The sequence below is a fragment of the Helianthus annuus genome, chromosome 17, assembly GCF_002127325.2.
Source record: "Helianthus annuus cultivar XRQ/B chromosome 17, HanXRQr2.0-SUNRISE, whole genome shotgun sequence".
NCBI classification, from domain to species: Eukaryota; Viridiplantae; Streptophyta; class Magnoliopsida; order Asterales; family Asteraceae; genus Helianthus; species Helianthus annuus.
This window is the reverse complement of record NC_035449.2, coordinates 125,750,660-125,759,894: the sequence shown is the minus strand read 5'-3', so window position 1 is coordinate 125,759,894 and position 9,235 is coordinate 125,750,660. Positions and strand designations below refer to the sequence as shown.

Genomic DNA, 9,235 nt, shown 5'->3' with positions numbered 1-9,235 from the left:
TCTCACCCTCAGAATTCAAGTATTCATTTGTAATAGATAATAATCTTACAATCACCTTGTAAACCATTTTGTTTCAAAGGGATATAAACTTGATAATTCTGTAGGTCTTGTTTCTTGAAAGTCTGATTTCCATTTCCGCACAACTTTTTCACATCTCCTGAAATCACTTGCCATATTACGTGAAAAGAAGTTTTTAATTCCAAACTGGGACCAACAATTGGTATCAAAGCCGATTGAATAAATTATTTTCAAACGATCAATCGCACATCTGCTTTTCTCTAAATATGGCCAGCTTTCAATCATGGAATAATGCTTTTAACATTGGTTCTATGTCTAAACCTCTGACTCTGGTCAGAGAGGAATACCCCCAATGGAAAATCGGGATGGTTGACTGGTGGTCCGTAGGACTACCCTTAAGTGCTTTAAAAGGATTAAAATCACATGCTATACACAGTTAATTGTTTGAACTTGGTAACCACTCTATGTTTGATGATGCAGGTGTTATAATGCTCAAAATGCGGGTTTTAGGAGGCACGAATGGATGCTAGAAGTTGGGGAATTAAAATAGTTGAAGAAAGCAAGTGTTGATGGAGAAACATGGAAAAGAATCCCACTCAGCACTGCAACCTACGGCACCCTGCCGTAGGTTACGGCCTTCAATGCTAAAAAATGTCACCCGCCGTAGGACAGAAGAACAGGGCCGTAAGGGTATAATTGGTGCCGTAAGCTACGGTACTTGGCGTAGCTTACGGTGCCAATGTTGACTTTCCAGATTCTTTGACTGCCGTAAGCTACGGCCCTATGGCGTAGCTTACGCCGCTGATCTTGACCTGTTGACTTACGGCGCCAACTGTCTTCAATGTGTAATTTATGCATTTAAGTGCCATTTGAGGAGGATTTATGATGTCTCATCATATGTTTTCGGTTACTACTGGTTGTGGGACGAAAATTGGAGCATTCTTGGAGACTTTGGAGTGAAGAACACTATCTTAATCATTAGTTTTTGTGCCTTGATCTTTATGAACAATAGAACTTTTGTTATGATGTTGCTTCAAGCCATGAGTGGCTAAACACTTGATGATTGTCCTGGATTGAAGGTTTGATTGAGACATTTCATGTTTGATTTTTCTAATTTCTAGAATAACAATCTTTATCTTTATGATTTGTTGTTATGGTGTGTGATTGTTTCTTAGTAACTTGTTAATTCTTACGTTGAACTAATTGGAAACCATACGTTCTTGGTGCCATTGGCAATCGAGATATCATGGGTATAGTTAGGCTTGGGTAAGGGTTGATTGATCATCGGGTAACAACCTCACGTTCTAGGAATCTAAGTACTTAGTTCCCTTTCATCACACCAAGTAATCACACATGAGCTATGTCTATGTAGTTCTTTCTAGTGAAATTATAATATGAATGTCGAAGCAAACCGGAAATCTAGGATGGTCATTTGTCTCTAATTTTCTTACAACCAAAACTTCTCTTTTGCAATTTAAATTTAGTTCTAAAACCAATTCACTCAAATCAACTCTTGAATTTTACTTTACTCGCAAATTAGTTTAATTTTAGTCGAGTTAGATAATCTTCTAAATAACACATATTCCACAAACTCCCTGTGTTCGATACCCACTTACCGCTAACTATTTAGTTGTATTTGGATTAAATTTGATTGTGACCACGACATCACGTCAAATTTTGGCGCCGTTGCCGGGGAGTAGTGCGCAACGTGTGTTATTTTCTTTCTTTTTAAGTTTGTTATTTTTCTGGTTTACGCTGGGTGTGTTAGTGTGCAGGTATTTACAGGTGCATGCGTACTAGAAGCTCTCACAAGCTATCACCATTGGCGTTTGATCCGGAGATTGAGCGAACGTTAAGAGGAAACATAATTTTGTTAAGAGAAAACAAGTTAAGCGGTTCACCAACACCAACTACACCAATTACACCACTTCGATACATGGATCCACCACCACCACCACCCACTACGGGTGAACCTGTACCACCATTTATACCAACATCCACTCAACCTTCACCAAATACCACCATTCCAAACACTACTACCGAACCTACTTTACTTCATAATGTTACATCAACCAATACCACACAACCCATTACCACTCAAGAAGAACCAACCATTACTTTTAACCCTTCTACTACCATTCCACCATTGTCCCATTTCTTTCCGGGTGCTGGTCAATCATATTCAAACTACACAATAGCACCTAACTCAACTATCGTCCATGCTACTTCTACCTTTAGACCATCGAACCAGTCGGGGTTTCAACATTCGACTCTTCCATTTGGGCAATCTTCGGGTATAGGGGGAGATGGATATGAGGAAGGATATGAAGATTTTGAGGGTTATAACGAAGATGGGTATGCTTATGGGGGTGATGGAGATCAAGGAGAGTTTGGTTATGTACAAGGCCAACCTCAAGGAATGATAAGTGTTGGTGGTATGCCTCAACAACAACTTATACCACAACACATTCGGCCAAGGCCACAAGGACCACAATTGCAACGTCCGGTACCATTGCAACAAGTTCGTCCACAGAATGTACAACCTCAATTCCAAAGGCTAATTCAACACCCACCGATGCCACAACAACAATTTCAACAACCAATTGCACCACAAGGGCATATACCAAGACCAATGGGTCCAGTTCGTCCAAGGGGTCGGTTTGGTGTACCAAGAAGGCATCTTAGAGAACATGCGAGGGGTATTGTAGCACATTTTAGGCTGATGATTACTCATAATCCTTCACCGGTAGTCATTCCTCACAACAACCAAGGAAGAACTTTTGAAGTAAGAACAAATTCCTTGCAAAGTTGGCCGAAATATAAAGGTCTAGTAACGGAGGAACCCTATTTCCATTTAGAGGCCTATGACTCAATTTGCAATACTCTTGGGAGTCAAGGTTTTTCGGCCGATGATGTCAAGTTGGTTTTATTTCAATTTTCTTTGGAGGATAAGGCAAAGAAGTGGTTCTACACTTTGCCTTCAGCATCTATTTACACTTGGGCGGAAATGCAACAAATTTTCCTAGATGAGTTTTACACCGCCCAAAAGACCAATGATGCAAGAAAGGGGTTGAGGAGTTTTCAACAACAACAAGGCGAAATGCTTCATGAAGCCTTCGAGTGCTTCAATATGATGATCAAGAATTGCCCGCATCATGGAATTGAACTTTGGGAGTTGATGAATGCCTTCCACGAGGGGTTGTGTGCCGAAGATGCTCGTGATTTAATGTCAATCACAAATGGTACTTTTGGCACGAATTACAAGAATGACGATTGGGAGTTCTTGGAACAAATGGCAATTACTTCAAAGAGGAAAGCTCAAGCATCAAGGAGAGCACGACCGGCCGTTACCCGAACACAAGTGCATGCGGTTGACGATGGTAATGTTCAAACTTCTAATCAAATTTATGATGTTTGTGCTATTTGCAATGAAATAGGTCATGCGGCTAAAAATTACCAAGGAATGGTGGAGGGGCAATATGGAGAAGTTCATGCGGTACAAGGTCAAGGAGGGGGTGGTAGGAACTATAACATGAATTCTAACACTTACCACCCCGGCTTGAGGAACCACCCGAATTTTCGATATGGGAACCCTTCAAATCAAGCAAACCCGAATTTTCAAGGTAGCCAAGGGAACTTTGGTTCGCGCCAACCTTACAATAATCAAAGTGGATATAGAGGTGGGAACAACCAAGGATACCAAAGGCAATATCAAGTGGGTCAAGAACAAGGGGGGTCTTCGGGTGGAAATGAGATGATGGATATGTTGAAGAGCATGCAAGCGGAAATGCAAAAGAGAAACCAAATGGACGACGCTCGTATACAAAAAGACGAGGTCCGAGACAAAGCGATTCAAACTTTGACCACCCAAATGGGTCAACTCGCAACTGAAGTGTCGGAATTGAAGAAAAACAAAGGTCAATTACCAAGCGACACTAAGGTAAACCCGTTTCATAGTACTTCAAGAGGTAATAATGTTAACATTCACCATGTAAGTGTTTTGAGAAGTGGGAAAGAGTACAAAACCAATCCTTCACCGGATTTGGTTGAATGGGTGGTTGAAGAGATGACGGGTCAAGATAGTGAGGAAGAAAATGAACCACCTATTATTTCTTCTAAATAACCCAATTTTGAAAAACCCAAAATTAATAAGGAAAAAGAGAATAAAAATGAAGATGAGGGATCTAGTCAAGTACCATTTCCCTCGGCTTTATTAGATCCGGGTAAGAAAAATTTCATTTCAAAACGGGGTCCTCAAAAGGAGGAAATGTGGGAGGTTTTTAAACAAGTCAAAATTAATCTTCCTTTACTTGAAGCCATTAAACAGGTACCCGCTTACGCCAAGTTCTTAAAAGAATTGTGTACCCAAAAGAGGCAACAAAAAGTGCCTAAATTGGTAGACTTGACGGAGCGGGTAAGTGCGGTCTTGAAAGGAGATCTTCCTCCTAAGCTACAAGATCCGGGAACGCCTCTCATAAATATCCAAGTTGGAAATTTTCAAACTACAAGGGCGTTATTGGATCTTGGAGCCGGAGTAAGTATCCTACCGGGGGGGTTATATGACCAATACAACTTTGGTCCATTGAAACGGGTTGAGACAACGGTGGTATTAGCTGATTTGTCTCATAAACTTCCTCGGGGTATTGTACGGGATGTGATAGTTAAGGTTGACGAGTTTTATTATCCCGTGGATTTTCTTGTTGTAGATTACTCATCCGCAGACCCAATTCAACAACACAATGTTATTTTGGGTCGGCCGTTTTTAAACACCGCACATGCCGTTATTGATTGTCGATATGGTACGGTCGACATGACATTCGGTAATAGAAAGATGAGATTAAATGTTTTTACTAACGGTACTAACGTTTATGGTGATGAGTGTTTTCTAGCAGATTTCATAGATGGATACAACCCGAAGGAGTTCGAGGAAGAAATTTTGGGTTCTTGTGTTTGTGACGTGTCTTTGCAGGTTCATGCGTGTGAGTTGGAGATGGAAGAGAAAGAGAAAGAGGCTCTTGCGGTGAAAGTAGGAAGACCGCTATGGACCCACCAAACAGACACTCTACCAGTGGAAATTGATTCGGGCACAAAGCCTTCTTTGGAATGTCCACCAAGTGTGGAATTGAAAGAGCTACCAAAGCATTTAAAGTATGCATTTCTGGGGGAGAATGACACCTTACCGGTGATCATTGCTTCCAATTTGGCGGTAGCACAAGAAGAGGAGTTAATACGGGTGTTGAAGGCTCACAAGGCGACAATTGGGTGGACGATCGCCGATTTAAAAGGTATTAGTCCATCCATTGTAATGCATAAAATCATTACAAGCGAGGATGCAAAGCCGACCCGTGAAACACAAAGAAGGTTGAACCCGAATTTGAGAGAGGTGGTCAAGAAGGAAGTTATCAAGTGGTTGGATGCGAGGATCATTTATCCCATTTGGGACAGTGCGTGTGTTAGGATTGAACCCTAACTGAGGAACAGATAATGTAAAGCCAAAACCGGATCCCATCAGTGGACTCCTAATAAGCAGCAGTTTACTCTAATCTCTCCCCTTGACAGTGGTTATCTAACAACTGATAATCTAAAGTGTTGCTCAACTACAACAACTGATAAACCAAACTCTGATGATTACCTAACAACTGTTGAAGACAAACTCTTTTGCTCTATCTACTGTTGTTTCCTAAGTGCTGCTGAAGACTCAAGCACTGCCCTCTCAAAGACTGATCACCTTTGAAGAAAGCATTGAAGACTCAACAACTGTGCTAAGGCTACAACAGTGGAACGTGAAGTAGTAGTTTTCCTTATGTTTTGTATGTTAGTAAATATCAGATGTTACATAAGAGTAGTTTGTATGGGACAGTATTTGTTGTTTGTTAGGTCGTTAGATGTCACTATCATGGTGACGTCAGCTGAAGTATACAGTAGTTTGGTTTGCCTATAAGTATGACAGTACTCTGTACTGTTACACTTGATCGTTTTGAGTGAGTTCTTCTCCTCAATTCATCCTTTCATCTTGTGCAACCAACTCTGGTGTATCAGGCTGAGGGGGAGTTTAGATTGTAAGCTTTTACTGTAATCATTTGCTTTGTATTTCAATCATTTGACTCAATGAAAAGCAATTGTTTATCAATCTCTACTTTCCTTTGTTTGTGTTTACTTTGTTTGCAACTCATTTCCGCTGCACTTATTAGTTTTATGCAAACAAACACGAATCATGACAGCCTCAGATCCTAACAATTGGTATCAGAGCCCGGACAGTCAAATTCGATCTAACAATCAATTTGACATAACAGTTCAGCTCAAAATTCATTGATACTAAGGTTGGTTGCATTCAGTTGAAAAAAACAGAGTAACAAGTAATTCATGGTTAAAATGGCTTTTCAAAACTCTGTAAATCAACCAAGATGTCATATGACACACAAATCTCACACAACAAATGTTTTCATACATATGTCACTCATAGTTTTCAAATCTGAAAAATATTTGATAAATTATGGGTTCGCTCTATGTATTCAAGATTGATTTCATTTGTTGTTTCGACATTTGTGATGTTTTAATAAACACTAAAGTATGTACCTCAGATCAGCAAAACTTGTGTTCATCTAAAACACCTGCATACTGCTGATATCGAAAGGAGGGAGAAAAACTTTAGTCAAAATCTCTCATGTGTTCAAAGGCATGTTGAGTGCCTACAAAAAGGACCAAATCAACCTTGTCTAACACATATTGAGAAAAATAAAATGTCAAAACAGTCCTAATCATAAGTAATGTGAGATCTGAACTAAAACATGCTCAACCATGGTCAGATTTCTTAAAACATTGCTTCAAAGTGATTATGGATAAGGTATGTTCAAAATAAAATCTCCTAGTGAGTATTTCTGAACATATGAATAAACAGGGTAAAAAGGGAAATTAAACAAATCTCAAAGTGTAGCTATCTCAAAACTTTTGAAATCAAAAGAAGAGAGCATAAGCAGAAAACACTTTTGAGGTTAAAGTTAGGTCATTAGTGGTCATCATGCAACTGTGTGCATTTATCAATACAGAAATTGTTCTGGTAACAATGGCATATCCAGTGATGGTGCTTAAAAGAAATTCACAATCAATTGACAAGAAAATGACCCAAACAATGGTCAGAATAACTTGAGAATAACTTGATCATTTACTTGAAAAAGCTGTCAGATCCTTTTGATTTTCTCCAAAACATCCTTTAATTTTTCTAAGGTGTTTTCTTCTATAATAAAAACCAGATATATTTTATTCTTCTATGAAATATATTTTGTTCTTTTACTCTTTTTAATAGTAAAAGTTCATCTCTGGTCTGGATGTAATTACCTTGTTTTTGTGTGTAATTACTATCCCTAAAACTGGTCAAGAGGAAATGACATACATACCAAGGTCATGTTAAGCTCAAGTTAGGTTTCCACGGATCATAAATTGATTGCAAATTGACTTAGACAACTGAGATACTCAAGTTCTAGTTCCAGTAATTAGACAAAAAATGAGCAGCTCATGTAGAAATGTCTTCATCATCTGGGATGCTAAACCACTGTCTGAAAAATAGACAGATGGCAAAACCTTGAACAAAATTTCTGAGAATCACTGCTGACAATTTAATCTTGATATTATGCATCTAAAATGTGTATTGTTAAGAATAGCATTTCTGGTACTCAACAGATGATAGACAAGAGATTGTGCTTTTACAAGAACAAATCATTTTCTACATCTGAACAAACAGGTGCTAAAAGAATTTGTCAAAAGTCAAAACACTGCCGCACAAACAGTTGTTAAATATATGACCCTAATTGGTTTTTATCCACTGTTGTTCCTAAAATGCTGGTGTGCCATAACATCTGCTCTCTAAAGTCTGTCCACTCCTATAGTGTTAACCTCTGCTCTTCAAAAACACTGATGTTTAAAATCTTTGTTCCATCCACTGTTACACCCACCATTTCATTTTATTACCGTTGTAACTACTCATACTTGATCCATCAGTAGTTGTCAAAACAATTGTCCTCCATCATTTACCATTCCATCAGATGTTTGACACGTGGTCAGTTTTTAGCCTTCAGATCAAAATAACCGCTGCCACATCAGCAATCACTTTTTCCCTAAATAAAACCCTGATTAAATCCAAACAGGGTTTTACTGTCGAATTGAATTCCAAAAGTTCTCTACTCATAACAGTTTCCCTCTCATAACTCCAAAAACTTCTTCGATCTTCTTCATCCAAAATGACGAAACCAAAATCGAAATCAAAATCAAAACCATCTTCTTCCACCACAACAGCAGATGCCACTCAAATGGCTGCTGAAACACCGGAGATTCGCTACAAATCTCCACACAAATATGTAGGTATACTCACAAAACCTACCGATAACCACACCTTCGATTCCATCCTTGACATCCTTTCTGCATCAAAGTACAAAACTTTGATAACAGCAGATGCTCCCATTTACCTTGATACCCAGAGAGAGTTCTGGAAAAAACGCCACCCTTGAAAAACAAGGAGATATCATTGCTGCCATCAACTCGTCGATACAGGGTAAGAAGGTAAATATTTCACCAAAATCCATCTCTGAAACCTTTAAACTCGATGATTTAAATGGAAAAACCTCTTTTACAAAAGACGAGTTGGTAAAGGATTTCATGAAAAGGGGCTATGCAGAACAACCAAACAGGGACACCCTACAAAAGGGTTACTTCCCTTCTGCACCCAGATTTTTATTCCACACACTGCTCATATGTGTTTCAAATAAAACATCGTCCTTCAATGAGATACCAACAAAAATCCAATGCCTGGGGTATGCAATTTTGAACAATGAAAACTATAACTACTCCCAGGAAATATTTGATGATTTGGTAAAGAACGTTGATAATAAGGCATTTCTGCTCTTTCCGAGGTTTCTAAGTTACTATTTTGAACAAAAATTTGTCGAGAAAGAGGCAGAAGTGCCCAAACAAGGTGTCTCATTCAAAATAAACTGTTTAACAATAGAAACTTTTTCAAGAATGATGACACCTATAAAATTAAAAACAAAAGAGGCAGAGCAGGTTTTAGAAACTGCCACTGACCCTGTAGCAACCACTGCTGAGCCCACTGCTCCAGGTGATCAAAGTAGCACACCCACTGCTTTGAAACCAACACCTGCCACCAAAAAGACCAAAAGAAAACCATCCAGGAAACCCACCAAACCCAAAACAAAGGCAACTCTGG

At 39.0% G+C, this 9,235-nt stretch overlaps 1 non-coding gene across 1 annotated transcript; it reads right to left on the bottom strand.

Moving 5' to 3' along the window:
* Positions 1–3,074: 3,074 nt before the first annotated feature.
* Positions 3,075–3,180, bottom strand: LOC118489582. Its single transcript, XR_004887604.1, has one exon. It is a non-coding gene; the product is annotated as a small nucleolar RNA R71 (small nucleolar RNA).
* Positions 3,181–9,235: the final 6,055 nt, after the last annotated feature.